The sequence below is a fragment of the Cucurbita pepo genome, chromosome 10 (assembly GCF_057944985.1).
Source record: "Cucurbita pepo subsp. pepo isolate OVF chromosome 10, ASM5794498v1, whole genome shotgun sequence".
In the NCBI taxonomy this organism is placed as follows: Eukaryota; Viridiplantae; Streptophyta; class Magnoliopsida; order Cucurbitales; family Cucurbitaceae; genus Cucurbita; species Cucurbita pepo.
Genome location: NC_141807.1, coordinates 16,839,629 through 16,855,950, shown reverse-complemented (window position 1 = coordinate 16,855,950; position 16,322 = coordinate 16,839,629). Strand labels below are relative to the sequence as shown.

The 16,322-nt window shown below is 35.4% G+C and overlaps 1 non-coding gene across 1 annotated transcript; it reads left to right on the top strand.

Annotated features, from left to right (window-relative positions):
* The first annotated feature begins 2,859 nt into the window (after positions 1-2,859).
* TRNAP-AGG (transfer RNA proline (anticodon AGG)) lies at positions 2,860-2,931 on the top strand. The gene has a single exon. It is a non-coding gene; the product is annotated as a tRNA-Pro (tRNA).
* The last annotated feature ends 13,391 nt before the right edge of the window (positions 2,932-16,322 follow it).

Genomic DNA, 16,322 nt, shown 5'->3' with positions numbered 1-16,322 from the left:
AATAGAGAATGAACTATATTCTTGGGAGATAAGATAAAGCCTCGAGCCTAACTTCAAAGGCATTACTCAAATTGTTCTATGATATTTTTTCTAGGAACTCTTTGTTATGTTGTCCGCTGAAGGTTTCAGGAAAGGGACACAGATTCTCTATTGCACTGATCTCCCAATAGAAGTTTTACCTAGGTCATCTGTCGTCACAATTCTTTTAAGAAAGATGCGCCCAAATAACGAGTGAACAATAACATTTAAAGAAGTTTCAAAGAGCGAGAAGAGGATTGTGATAGAAGTTGCCCTAGGTAAAACTTCTTTAAATGTCTTAGCCAATCATGACCTCAGAATGAGAAGTCTCTTGGACAACAATAACATATGGACAACAAATGTCTTAGCCAATTGTGACGATCATGATTGCTCAAGGCGTGTTTCCCAAATGATCGGTAAACAATAACATTGCCCAAATAACCGCCTTGGACAATAAATCGTTTACAAGAATGGCTAAGACATGCAACATGCAACCACAAGCAACACGACTTGGGCAATCATGACTGTGACATCTGCCCCCACACAATTTATTGGATGAGGCTGACTTTAGGTCTCTCAATGCGCTTCCATCTGATCTCATAATGATGAGTCTCTTCCAACCTACTAGGTGCTGTTGAAAATCACTTCTCGGTTTGTTGAGTCTTCATGTCTTCTCTGTTCGTGTCTTTCCTACTTTCTTCACTTGAAACTTTTTCTTATTTGTATGAAGTCATACCACCTGCTTCTGCTTGATGTCTTATTGGTCGAAATAATAACGTTTCAAGTTACTAACGTGAACAACAAGGTTAGTCCGCATCCATAAGAGCAATTGGATTCTATATGATGTCTTCATAATCTTATGGATAACTTTAACTAGTCCATAGTATTTTCACACAAGTTTTTGGTTCTTGTTGCTTTGAACTCGAAGTTTATCTGAACTTAACTTATATGAACTCTTTATTTTTCTTGAAATTATTGTGGTTGACGCTTCCGACTGACCCTTCTCTTCATCCATCTAGATGATATTTCTGTGTGAACATGTGTTACTTCAGTGGTTTGTTTCATGTAGTGGCAACAAGGTTTCTATTGAGGTTGGCTCACTCGAGCTCCCCTTTTCAATTACAACAATAGCAGCAAGCATAGATTCATCATGGCTATGATTCTTTCTCAACTGTAGTATCGACATCATTTTCAACCCTCTTGGTTGATGGATGTTTTTCTGAATGATCGTCGGGTTAGACTCCATTACTACTAGACATTTTGCTAGGGGCATGTAAATGACTTTGTGTTTCAGCAGGATGTTCATTCCTGACACGACATTGAAGTCATCCATTTCAACTATCAATAAACAATTTGCCTAGTCCAAACTCCAGCTTGATTAGAGTTCTCATTGTGACTCTTAAGACAGGTAAAGCTTCCAAGTTGACGGCGTTCATCTTTCCTGTATCTTGATGCCAAAGGATGTTAAACTATTTTGCATCGGTCTCCATCATGAGTTGTGGGTGGCTCTAGAGTTGACAATGGTATTCCTTACTACTTTGTGCTTTACCCAAACCTCAACATACATAATGTATATATATTCATTTAACTATAACACATATGGTCCATGGAAGAATTGTAACTCTTATGCTCATTAACATTATAATGGCTATTACCTAAATTATAACCTAAAGTTGATAATTAATGTCCAATTAGCCAACCCTAAATTTGTAATCATTGTGGAGTGATTGAAATTACAATGGAAGTAGATTAAACTCCTAGTACCTTAAATGAAGTTGGTCTCTTCTAATAAAACACGAATTTCTCTTTAATATCATTAATACAATTATGCTTCATCTTGAACCTACTAAACATGAAACTAAAACTGCGTTCAATTTAACTCCATTTATTGTCATCTTGAATGACGTGTAGGATATATTCTTGATATTTCATATTACTTAAGCTTTTTTGTAAAATCACAATTAGACAACAACAAATATGAACTTGGGTCTGTTTATCATTTTAAAGAAAATTTCTTTCTCCATCTTATTCCTAATAACTCTGCAACTAAATTCATATTATGCTAAAAACAAATTTTTTAAGTAAAATATGCAACTTTAACTAAAATTTCATCTAAACAAACTTTATTGCCATACAACATAGATGACAATTATAGCCTTCAAACAAAAACTAGAGTAGTTGTGGTGAACGGGATAGAAACTCTAGTGTTCATTCATAATATACAACCACTACCTAAATTATGACCTAAAAATTTGAAAACATAAGTTGTAGTTGAAAATTACATTAAACAATCCCCCTAAAGCCAAGAACTCGTGTCCAATTAGTAAATCCTAAAGATAGTAGCTAACATAGAGTAATTGAAGCTCCACATGAAGTAATTTAAAGTTCTAGTTACTTAACTAAAGTTTATCTCGTCTTTAATGAAGCATGAGTTGCACTTAAGTTCATGAAATGTTTATAGACTCCAACTCTTAGTACTATTAATGCAATTATATTTCATATGAGTTTGTCATAAATCAAACTATGGTACATTCAATACAACTTCATTTTCTTGTCATATGAAGAAAAATAGAAGAATTAAATCAAACAAACTGATGAACTGAGCCGAATAAATCCAACCCAACCCAAACTGATTAGTTTGATTCATTTGTTGGGTTGTAGTTTATTTGATAACACTTGCATATTAAAACAATTCAATATTACATGCCTTACTTACAAGTAAAATACTAGATCATCAACTTTTTTTTTTATAGTCCAACAACCGCTCAAAAAAATAGATTTCAAACTTGAGAGAAAAAAAAATATTGAGTAGGAGTTAAAAATGTTGCATTTTTTTAGAAAGGGCATTTGGTATAGTGGTATGATTCTCGCTTAGGGTGCGAGAGGTCCCGAGTTCAATTCTCGGAACGCCCCTGTGTTCATTTCTCAAAAGATGAGCCTCAGAGAAAACAATTCAACATGTCTCAAGTTAGAGAATATGAGAATGGAGAATGAAACATATTCTTTCTGGGAACTTTTCATTATGTTATCCGCTGTCCTCAAATAGGTCATTTGAGGGGCCTAAGTGCAAAGCCCCATAAAGCCCCATAGCCTATCCGCGGTCCTCAAATAGGTCATTTGAGGGGCCTAAGTGCAAAGCCCCATAAAGCCCCCATAGCCTATCCGTGGTCAGGAAGGCAGGCGAACAGCGTACAGAAAAACTTCTTTTCTATCACATAGAATTGTCATTCTTTTGTCTTTTGAAACCCCTTACCTTATCAGTCATCAGGCAGATTTTTGGTATCATATATCGAGATAATTATTATGAAAAAGCTATTCCACTAGTGTGACGTAGATACTCTTTCTTTGTGGTATCAGTCATGCTATTTGAATAGCCTGAAGTCATCATAGCCTCTCCACCAATTCTGAAGACTCCTTCGGCATCAATGTGCTCTAATGAAAGAGATCAGACCCTTTCCTGAACAAGAATCGGGCACAAAACACCGAATGAGAAAGTCGAAAGCGAGCTCTTTTCGCGTATACGCAATATTGAAACCCAATTAGCTCACGGACTGTCTCCTCAACCCTGGCGAGTATGAGTGCTTGGTAAGAGAGAATGTCGAATGAGAAAGAAATTCGATTACGACAACATTCGCAACTACCAAAGTGCACTAAACCTAGTAGAGATCTTCGACATAACAATAATGGAACTTCAAGCCCATTTAATCAATCTGCTCTGTACCTTATTGTTGACAGAATCGGATGCACGCTAGGCCTAAATTCTCTCTTAGTCACCCGGAGATGAAAGGAAGATAAGATCCGAAGTTTACGAATCGAAGAGAAAGTGGATCTGAGTTCTACACGCTTTCATTTTCAAAAGCTTTGCTTGCCTACGGTACTTTATTCATGATGTGCAACAATACGGTCATCTCTCAGCCGTGTATAGAGAATTCCTTGATCATTTCCTTGGCGGATAACACAAATGAAATCGCTTCCCTGACCGCCCATCTTATGAGTCCATTCTTGTCTTGTTGGTTTGTTGTATTATTCTATACCTCTCTCGATTTATAGAAAGACGTTCGAGAGCTGGAAGGGCCTATCGTGAGGGAACTTTCCTTTTCACGGTAGGCAAGGGTAAAGCGGGAGCTGCATATGTCCACGGTGATCAAGGCAGAGTGACTTCTTCTTTAAAAGAGGTTGGTTTTATCGAAACTGTTAGATCCGCTTTCATTAAAGAAAAAATAGGAGGTCTTGGTTTGGCCGATGTCGATTCGTATGGCAATGCGGACTCGACTCAGGATGAGGATTCCGCTTTTCATACTGTGCTATGAGCCGAAAGAGCTGGTAAGCCATCTCGCTAAACGAAAGGAAAAAGCACGTACGGGTTGACCTTGTTACAAGGGGCGGGGGCCAGCCAAAGAAGGTCAGTCGGACTAGGTTAGGACCGTTTGATCCGATTCAGCTAGGTTCTTCCATGCGAGAATGTATGCGTATCGGTATACTCTTTAGGACCGGTTGCTTTCTCTTTTTGTTTATACGTTTGGAGAAACCTGCTAAGCCCGCCTTTCTTACCAGGTGTGATTCAATCTTTCAGCTCAAACATTCCTATCGTCCAATGGAAAAGGTAGGAGTACGACTACCTTTTCCTTTTCTTGACCAAGCCAAGGGATCATTCAGTTTCTACCAAAAAGTTTGCTATCTATTAGTTGCCGTAATCGAATGTATTTCTCCTTTCATGATAGCTCCTCCAAGAGCTTCCTGGTCCGTAGTAGACGAAACCTTGGACTTCTATCGAACTTATAGCATTGCCTGGTGAGCTCACCGTTTAGGGTTGGCCTTATAGGACATCGAGCAGCCTTTCTTTCCCTACCTGGTATGCTTTTTCGATTATCGAGCAACTAGCCAACTAGCCAAAGAGAGAGGGAGAGGGATCATGTCAATCAATTTGTATGTGCATTTTGTCTGTCCTATACTTGCCTGCTTAGCTTTCTTAGCCAACAACTCCGATTTTTCCCAAACCAAGAGGTTCTGCTTATCCATACCCAACAGTCACACTTTCAGCTGAAAGACTGATGTTTTTTCATAAAGTCGGTTCATAGATCAAGAAAGAATGAAGCTGCTTATAGGGACGATTACGCGATTACGCGATCAAGAAAGAATTTTCTACATAGGTCATCTGTGGTCACAATTCTTATAAGGAAGATGCTCCCAAATAATCGGTGAACAATAGCCTTTAAAGAAGTTTCAGAGAGCAAGAAGAGACAGAACAGAGAATAGGAGTGAGTCGTGCAAGGAAGAAGGAACTAGTAGGTTTAATTTGGGTTCGTTTGAACTAAAAAACGAACAAAAAATTTTCAAACGAACCCAAATTTAAGACTCACTAGCCCAAAGTCTATATGTGGTAAAAAAAAACCTTCCGTGGCCCAACCCTTATTCGCAGTCCGCATCCAACCATTTCCTTTTCAACCTACACGTATGCTCTAGGCCAAACTCACGTAACTAGTCAGAAGATGCGACCCACAACTGAACGGAAGACAAGTGTCACAATCGCACTCTTGCAGTAGTGAGACAATGATTATGTGACATTTGTTCTAATCCAATGAACAAGTCAACCATGCAAAATTTAGACTGAACGGACAATAGTAGTGTATGCTCGAATCACGTTTAGAAGAAATATTTTAGAAAGCGTGAGCGAGGAAATACGTTAAAAACAATTTCAAATAAAGCTATGTTATAAGCTAAAAGTGAAGAAACAACAACTGGTCACGTTCTCCTATAGTACATTTTGGGACATTTTAGTCCTGATGGGTGTAGATATGATTTTGAGGACTAATCATACACCCCGTATTGGCACAACAATAATAGTAAAGGCCTATCTAAGATGAAAGCAAGTAAAAGGGATTTGGAATGATCATGCCACCATGAACCACAAATCGTTTACTTGAATAGCTGAGACATCTAACATGCAGCCACAGGCAACACGCCTTGGCCAATCATGACTGCGACATATGCCCTTACACAATTTGTCAATATCTCTATCAATCGGCTCTTCATAAACTCAACGTTGTAGGATGAGGCTGACTTTAGGTCTCGCGACGCGCTTCTAGCTGATCTCAGTATTGAGGAGTCTTTTCCAACCTACTAGGAGCTGTTGAAAATCACTTCTCGGTTTGTTAACTCTTCAAGTCTTCTCTGTTGGTGTCTTTCCTACTTTCTTCTCTTGAAACAATTTCTTCTTTGCATGACGTCATACCATCTACTTTTACTTGATGTTTTCTTGGTCGAAATAATAACGTTTCAAGTTACTGACGTGGACAACAGGGTTAGTCTGTATCCATAGGAGCAATTGGATCTTATATGATGTCTTCCTAATCTTGTGGACAACTTCGACTAGTCCATAGAATTTTCGCACCAGTCTTTGGTTCTTGTTGCTTTGAACTCAAAGTTGATCTGACCTTAACTTATCATAACTCTCTATTTTCTTTGAAATTATCGTGGTCAACCCTTCTCTTCATCCGTCTGGATCATATTTCTGCGTAAACATGTGTTGCTTTAGTGGTTTGTTTTTGTCTCCCTTCTTCAGTAGAGGTGTTGGCTTGGTGTCTTTGCCAAGCATTTGAGTGATCACTGACAAGAGCCTTTGCAGGTCAAATAAACTCGACTGTGAACATGCCATTTTGCTATTTGTAGAATTCAACTAGCTCAGGCTGAGCCGCATGACATCTATTTGTGGTAGGCGACATAAAACTAATCTTGTGATTTATCTCTCTTGGTGCGGTTAAACCCAATATCTGACCCTCTTGTTTTGGGTCTTGGTGTTCATGTAATGGCAATAAAGTTTTTGTTGAGGTTGGCACACTTGAGCTCCCCCTTTTCAAATACTACAATGGCAGCAAGTGTAGATTCATCATGGCTAAGATTCTTTCTCAACTATACTATCGTCATCATTTTAACCCCTCTTAGTTGATGGATGTTTGTCTGAATGATCGTTGGGTTAGACTCTGTTACTACTAGGCATTTTGCTAGGGGCATGTAAATGACTTTGTACTCTAGCAGGATGTCAATCCCGGACTATTTGGGCTCTAGAATGTTGAATATGAAGGCTAACTATTTATAGTAAATATATGATAGAGATATATATCCTAAATAATTATATATAGTAGGCGGTTACATATAGTGAAGCTATATATAATAAACTGAAATCATAGGTATACCCATTAGTCAGTGCTTCGTAAATGTACATTTCTCTTTCTCCATATTCTCTCTTTGCATACCTGAAGTCATTAATACAAAACCATTAGTCAATATTTCTTCTTACATTTTCTCTATCATGTTTTTTGTGTTCATTTAGATCAAGTGTGTGCATTGTTGTGTGATTCTAATAACTGGTATCAGAGCGAGGAGAGATTCACCACGATCTGTGAAGATGGAAAGTTCAAATACTGGAATTGAAAAGTTTGATGGATTCGATATCATTTTCTAGAAGATGCAGATTGAAGACTATGTATACGAGAAAGATATTCAGGAACCCATTTTGGGGTGAAGCTAGATACCATGACAATGGAGGAGTGGGAGCTCAAGGATTGTCACGCCGTAGGGTTAATCTGGTTGACGCTGCCAAGGAACCAAAGAAAGTGCGATTGGAAATGATCCATACAGATGTTTGGGGACCATCTCTAGTTTCTTCATTTCTAGTACCAAAATTTCATGGATTAGATGTCTCGCACTGTGCAACGACAGCTCTCTGTTTTCCTAAGGCTAGTCAGATATCTCATGACCACTCTTTTCCTCCTCACCATATCTAGACACTACAACGTTGATCCACTATTGTCTTATATAGTTAACGTTCACTCTTTAACGTCCAAGGACATTTTATAACTACCACGAAAATCAAAACATACAATAAATTCATACAAGTTTTACAACATATCGTATAATACAAAATAAGGTTAGACTGCATACTTGGTCGCGAAGAAACGTGTCATTGAGCTGAGTCATAGAGATATACGACTCTTTATCCTAAGAAAAAATCTATATAATTTAAAATCTAGCTGCTCTGATACCAATCTGTCACAACCCAAATTTCAAGGGTTCAAAACTCAAATAGAAACTAAAATTGAGAGTGAAAACAAATAAAAATAAAAGTAAATTAATATAAAATAAGAAAATGTTGTAAAATTAAAATGAGATTGAGAAAACAACACAACATTAAATATAAAATAAAATAAAATTATAAGACAGTATTGTTCAAATTTATCCAAACAAGAAAAAAAATATTTGGGATACAATTACAAAAAAAAAAAAAAAAAAAAATACAAAAAGATTCAAACACAGACAAACTAATTCTACATAACAACCCCATCTGTGAATGCACAACCTTTGAAGGCTCCCTCATCTCAATGGTAAGTTCTATTACAAACCAATCCAAAATAATCACACCTGTGACCGCATCTCCTGACTTTAAACTGCTAGTCTAAACATGGTTTCGTCACCAAAGCTTTAGAGATAAATCTATCTTTACAAAAATATTTTTCTCTTAATTTATAATTAGTCATAAAAAGAAATAATTAGGTACAAATTTGGTCTAGAATTCAAAACTTTCAAATTTTACTGTTCCTTAACCAGATTCAAATCGAGATTCTTTTAACTCCTAGTACCTTAAATAAAGTTGGTATCCTCTAATAAAACAGGAATTTCTCTTAAGATCGTTAAATTCTTATAGACTTCAGGCTCAATATCATTAATACAATTATGTTTTATCTTGAACAGGCCAAACATGAAACTAAAGTGCGTTCAATTTAACTCCATTTTATTGTCATCTTGAATGATGTGTAGGGTATATTCTTGATTCACCTTAAAGTTCTTGTGACATGACAGTTCATATTAGTTAAGCTTTTTGCAAAATCACAAGTTAAAAGACAACAACAATGAACCTAGGTTTATTAGTCAATTCAAAGACAATTTCTTTCTCCATCTTATCGATAATAATAGTTCAACTAAATCTATATTATGCAAAAAAGCAAGTTTACGACTCATAAAAATAACTACCTAAATTGTCCTAAAAATTTGAAAACATAAGTTGTAGTTGATAATTACACAAAAATTTCCCTAAATCCATGAATTCATGTCCAATTAGTCAATCCTAAAGATTGTAACTAGCATATAGTAATTGAAGCTCCACATGAAGTAATTTAAAGTTCCCCTTACCTAACTAAAGTTCATCTCATCTTTAATGAAGCACGAATTGCACTGAAGTTCATGAAATGCTTATAGACTCCAACTCTGAGTACTATTAATGCAATTATGTTTCATATGAGTTTGTCATAAATGAAACTAACGTGCATTCAATACAACTTTATTTTCTTGTCATACGAGGCAAAATAGAAAAATTAAATCAAACAAACTAATGAACTGAACCGAATCAATCCAACCAAAATTGATTAGTTTGTTTTTTTTGTTGGTTTGTTGGTTTATTTGATAACCCTAGTATATTATAACAATTCAACTTTTTGTTTTATAGCCCTCCAACTACTAAGAGAAAAATATATTTTTGTAGAAGCTAAAAATTTTAGGTGTTTAAGAAAAGACATTTGGTTTAGTGGTATGATTCTCACTTGGGGTGCAAGAGGTTTTTAAGTTCAATTCTTGAAATGCCCCTATCTCTAAATCTTTTCTTATCTAAGGATTTCATATTCGAAATCAACCTAACTTCATATTCGACATTTTATACTTACCATCATGCTCTTAATACTCATAGTCTTTCTTAACATCCCATCCCAAGGCTTTATTCTCCGAGACAAATTCTACATCCGAGGACTTCACGTGTTTCCTGCAATACGACAAAATATGACCTTAATACCTAGGCCTAAGGCTTCATACATATGTTTCAAGTGGTATAACAAGGGCATTTGGTCTAGTGGTATGAAAGTTCGATTCTCTCCCCTTCAAGAGATTGTAGTATGAAAGACATTTACAAAGTAAATAAACACATGAAAATAACACAAGTGACACATATGTAAACTATGTTATTAATATTTTATTTATATTACATCTTTCCTTATTTATGAAATAATGAGCAGAGATATTTTTCATTTTCACAATTACTGATGACGAGAGGTTTAGGATTTTTTAATGTAAGAATCGTGGGGATGTAGCTCAGATAGTAGAGCGCTCGCTTCCGATGTGGAATGTACGGAGATTGATACCTTGCATCTCCAAATGAATCGATCACTAAACTTATGAAATAATGAGTGGAGATGTTTTTTCATTATCACTAAATATATTATTCCATCTTTCCTTATTTATTAAATAATGAGCGTAGATATTTTTTCATTTTTACAATTATTGATGACGGGAGGTTTAGGGTTTTCTGATGTAAGAATCGTGGGGATGTAGTTCAGATAGTAGAGCGCTCACTTCTGATGTGGAAAGTACGGGGTTGATACCTTGCATCTCCAAATGAATCGATCACTAAATATATTATTTCTTTTCAATTTTTTCTTATTTACGACATAATGAGCAAGGATAGTTTTTCATGTCACTATTATTGATGACGAGACGTTTAGGATTTTGTGACATAACAATCGTGGGGATGTAGCTTAAATGGTAGACCGCTTGCTTTGCATGCGAGAGGTACAGGGATAGATATCACGCATCTCCAAAATAAAACTATCTATTATTAAATATATTATTGAAAATTATTTCTTTTCAATTTTTCCTTATTCATGACAGGTTGAAGTAGCGATATTCTTCATTTTCACTATTATTGATGATCGAAAATTTAGGGTTTTGTGATGCAAGAATTGTGGGGATGTAGCTTTGCTTAGCATGCGAGAGGTATGGCTTACATACGAGAGGTACGAGGATTGATACCTCGCATCTTCAAAAGAAACTATTTATTATTAATATTTTATTTCTATTCAATATTTCCTTTTTTATGACATACTTGATGGTGTTAATATAATACATGCGGAAGCAATTTGGATCTTAGGCACTTTTAGAACATCAATTATAGTAAATAACTAGCATGTTCATAAGTATTAAAACTTAATGAGTTTAGATACTAACCTTTTGTAGTTCAAACTCCTTTTTTCTCACGAACCGGTTTCGAACCACCACTAGTGTCTTCTCCACTATCCTCCGGCTTTAGAACGGGATTGTGGAATCCAGTGAGTGACTAAACTTGGGTCCACTAGATGGAATCCAGTGTTTGTGAGAGGTTTTTCTCAAGGTTTTTCACCAAGAAGAAGACCTTCCATGTACCATGATCACTCTATTTAAAGAGTCATGTTTGCATGTTCATGCAAATTTGAGATCACAAAATTTTGACACTCAAAATTCCACTCAAATGTTTGGGTTTATGTGGCAAGCATGCATGTTTGAGTTAACCAAATTTTGACACTCAAAATTCCACTCAAACTGGGTTTATTTGGCAAGCTTGCAAGTTTGGTTAAACCAAATTTTGACACCTCAAAATTCCACTAACATGTATTTTTTCATTAAATGAAGTCAACATTTTGACTTTCTTCATTTTAATTGAACAATTAATTTGAATAATGAATTTGAAATTAGAGTAACATTAAATGATTAATTAAACTATTTAATTAATATTTAATATTAATTCAAATGTTAATCCCAATCAATTCCGACACATAATTGATTAAGATATTTAAATCTTATTTACATATCTCAGATTCTCTCCTTTTGTTTAATTCGTAAATAAAACAAAAATGCGGTTAAATATATCGTATATATGTAGTGCATATTCCCTAATTTGAATTCGAACACTTCGAACTCACTCGTCACACTGTTCTATGGTTTAATCTGATATGAGCTAGTAGAGGGACCTAATGGACCTATAGATCATGGCCTCCAACGATCCAAGATTAACCGGCTAAACTCATCAACCTTGTAACCAACATTCGTTAACTACTAGGACACTCCACTATAGCCTAGTAGTTGCACTCCCCTCACTATAGATATATTTCTGTCCATTTGATATAACCATGATTAGTAAGTCGATCCTTCACAGGGTGTTCATAACTAGAGCTGGGTCAATTTACCGTTTTACCCCTAAAGTTACTTCTTGTTCCTTATGTCTCACTGATCCTCTAATGAACAATTGGTTTGTGGTCCAACCAGTAAACCGAATCCCTCTCAGGACAATGAGAGGGTGGGGCCCCTTGTTCAAGACCTGGAGTCAGTACTTAAGGGAACTACCTTTCTTCTATCCCTAAGAGTGGGTAGGAGTGAATTCCATCTTGCACCCCACGTTCCCAGCCATTCACCCAGTCTTACCCCTGAAATGGGAGGCCTATTGAGTCGGCGAACTAGAGCCACTTTCACCCGTGCAAATCTAAAGATAATTCGGAATAAACAGGAGTTCATGGTTAGCTCAGGATTAAAACCGAGTTACCTAGGTTATCGAATGAAAAGAAAATCAGTCTCAACAGTAAACGACATTATAAAGTGAGAGTGGTTTTCTTCATGGTCCGATCTTATGCAATACTCATTGCATAGGACGCCCCCACTCACATGTCTCCACATGTACAATTTAGTGATCACATTGTTTATATCATATACAAAAGTGGGCCGCATCCATTGTGTCCCGAGAATAAGGTACTCAGCCTTATCCTTATACTATAGATCATTTTGACTATATACTTGAACTTGATCCACTCTTATGTCTCTACATATAGTTCAAGTAATCATATTATAGCCAGATTGTTCTAAATTTATTGGATTTATATTAATGATCGTAAAGTTCACTTTATTCAATAACAATTTTTACTGAATAAACAACAATAATAACTTTATTGAAAATAGAATATGTTTTTGTTTACAAACTATGAGTTTTAGGACATAAAACTCAACATTTGCATCGTCCATGAGATGCATTGCGGCTAACGTAACTCTCAGGTCGTATGAGAAAGTTCCTATAGCGCTAAACTCTCAGGTCGTATGATAGAGTTCTTAGAGCTACCGCGACATTTCGAGGTGTTCGATCGTGTGACTTTTTCTTCAAAAGAGTCAACATCAAACATCAGGTCTTTAATTGGCAACCCATCAAGGGGAGCGTCAATTGCATCGATTCCATCAACAGTCTTCCCATGAGTTTATGGTGCATGACCCATTTTTTATATCATCCACCTTCGAGCGCTACCGTCCATGAGATGCATTGTGGCCAACGTAACTCTTAGGTCCTATGAGCAAGTTCCTGTAACCTTCAAGTATTGTTCTACGTCAAAAATAAAGTTTTTTAATTCCTTAGCATCCCGGTTCCCATTTAAGGGTTTGTGTTTTTGGATTTTCAGTTTCTTAAGCCAAACATGAGCTTGGCTTGGGGTGTGGTTCTCTACAACCCTCCTTGTCAAACTCACTCTGGTGCTCATCTCAATCATCTCAGCCATGATGGCTTTCAACAAAAAAGACCTTGAAAATGACCAGATTATCACATTAACCATTTGAATGACCTCAACCTCACTTGTTGAAATTGAACCAAATATGTATGACATAACACTATTAAAAGTTCAAAGTTCATAAAAGTCTTTTTAATCTAGGATACTATTGAACTTGACCATTATAGTGCCTCTCAAAGCAAGTTCATAAAAGTCTTTTGAATTTTAGATACTATTGAACTCATCCATTAGAGTGCTTCTCAAACCTAGGTAAAGTTTAAATATAATTGGTGACAAAAGATGAAACTATAAAATAAAAGAAATAAGAAAATAAAATTTCATTGTCGAGAATCAAACTGGGATCTCCTCGATGAAAGCCAGATCTTCTGTGTAATGTCTAACTCTTCGACACGATTTTTTATGTGTGTGATAGAGTTCTCAGAGCTACCGCCACGTTTCTTGTTGTTCGATCCTGTGGCTCTTTCTTCAAAAGAGTCAACATCAAACATTAGGTCTTTGATTGGAAACCCATCTAGGGGAGCGCCGATTGCTTCAATTCCATCAATGGTCTTCCCATGATTTTTTGGTGCATGACTAGTTTTTTATACCATTCACCTTCAAGCGCCACCATAGTTTTGCATCGTCCATGAGATGCATTGTGGGCCAATGTAACTCTCAGGTCCTCTGAGCAAGTTCCTATAGTCTTGAAGTATAATATCAAAACATATTAACGTATTTGATATGTTAAATATTAAAATAATTGATGTGTATCATAAACATTAAATAAAAATATATATTTGAAATTTGATGGAGATTCATATTAATTAAACATATATTATGATATTCTACGACATTTTAATATTATTTAAATAAGATATTATATCTTAATGTATTAGGTATTCAAATATATAATTTGACAAAAATTATCACAAGTTCACTGTAAATAGAACCATAGGGTTAAGTCAAAAAGCATCAAACACTGAATACTGTGACATTTTAGGTGATATTTTGCAGAGGAAGCTGATAAGGTCTTCAAAGAGCATGTGGTCATGTTTGACATTTTATGTTAACAACATGGTGAAAAGAAACCAGAAAGTTTAATTTTGAAACTGGTAGTTAACTACAAACCTTTGAATAAGGTTTTAGAATAAATAAGATATCCAATCCAAAACAAAAATGATTTGATAAAAATAATTTAGAGTCATATGTTTTTATAAAATTGGACATGAAATTGGGATTTCAATTCTAATTTTCTAAAAGGACAAATATAAAATAGCATTTATGTCCAATTTAGAAAATATGAGAGGAACGTTATGCCATTTAGGCGAAAAAACGCTCCATCTTAATTTTAGAAGATTATCAATGATATTTTCAATCCTTTCAAAAAAATTATATAGTTTATATTGATGATGTGTTGATATTTTCTAAGATCAAGACTTTAAACATCTACATACATTCATTAATGTAATCAAAAGAAATCAGCTAGTTGTGTCCATACCCAAAATCAAATAATATCAAACTCAGATCCGTTGTCTTGGATTTTAAATTTATTTGAGCCTTATTAAAACCCATCCAATGGTCTTTGTCGCAAACTTTGGTGATGACGTATCCTAGAAAAGCCAACTTCAAAAAAATTTGAGGTTCTCTCAATTACGTGTCTTATATCCTTCAAGATATCAGGCACATTTACAAATGTCTTGATGAGTGTTTTCAAAATAATACAAAGAATTTATTGGTAAGGGATATCTCTACAACCCAAAAAAATCAAATCATTAGTCAAATAAACTCTTTGCTTAAGTCTTATTGACCCAATGGCAGATCTCATAATGAAACGTGACGCATCAAATATCGGATATGGAGGTATCTAAAATTGTCAAAGAGGACAGAGAATCAATTATCATATTTGATTCAAAAGTCTCGAATAATACCATACAAATTAAAAATAAAAAAAATAAAAAAAAAATAAAAAAAAAGTATTATTTCCCTTGTACTCTAGGTACAAAAAATTTAAAGAAAATTTAATTAACAAAATTATTAAAATCTATTCAAGAGTCAAATTTAGTTTTAGAAAAAGAAGGGAATAATCTTGTTTCAAAGAAAAAAATTATTTTGGTGTATAGAAGTAAATTTTGTTGTGGTTTGATTTTAAAATTCTACCAATAAAAGAAGTTGAAAAGACCTTGGAGAGTTTCTAACAAAGTCTCTCTTCTCTTCTCGGTCTTCTCAAACTGATACTAATCCAACCAATCATTTGCATGGACTCAAAAATTCAATTACCTATAAAAGAAGTTGAACACACCTTGTGAAAGTCTGTAAGGATACTACGACTTCTAGCTTTCCAAAATCCAGCGTTGTTGGCGCTTATCAAAATCGCTGCCAGAATAAAGTTTAACAAGTGGTTCTATGGTGTAGTGGTTAGCACTTTCGACTTTGAATCTAACGACCTGTGTTTAATTCCCGATAGGTAATCCGTCAATTTATACAAAATTGGTTCATAGCCGATTCGGTAGGGTCACTTTTTGAACGATAATCTGTAGAAGGGGTCACTAAGATTGAGATCATACAAAATGGGTCCATAGCTCAATGTTAGAGCATTTGATTGCAGTCAAGAGGTCACCAATTCGAACCTAGTTGGGCCCTTCTATCTTGGATAGAAATTTGTTACACTTTTTGGACCGACATTATGTCTAAGGGGTCACTAAGGTTAAAATTATACAAAGTAGATCCATGGCTCAGTGGTAGAGAATTTGACCGGTCACCCGTTTGAACTTGGTTGGGCCCTTTTATTTTGGACATGTACTTTTTACACTTTTGGACTAACACTCTGTAGAAGGGGTCACTAAGGTTGAAATCATGCAAAATGGATTCATAGCTCAATGGTAAAGCATTTGATTGTAGATTAAGAGGTCATCAGTTCAAATTCGGTTG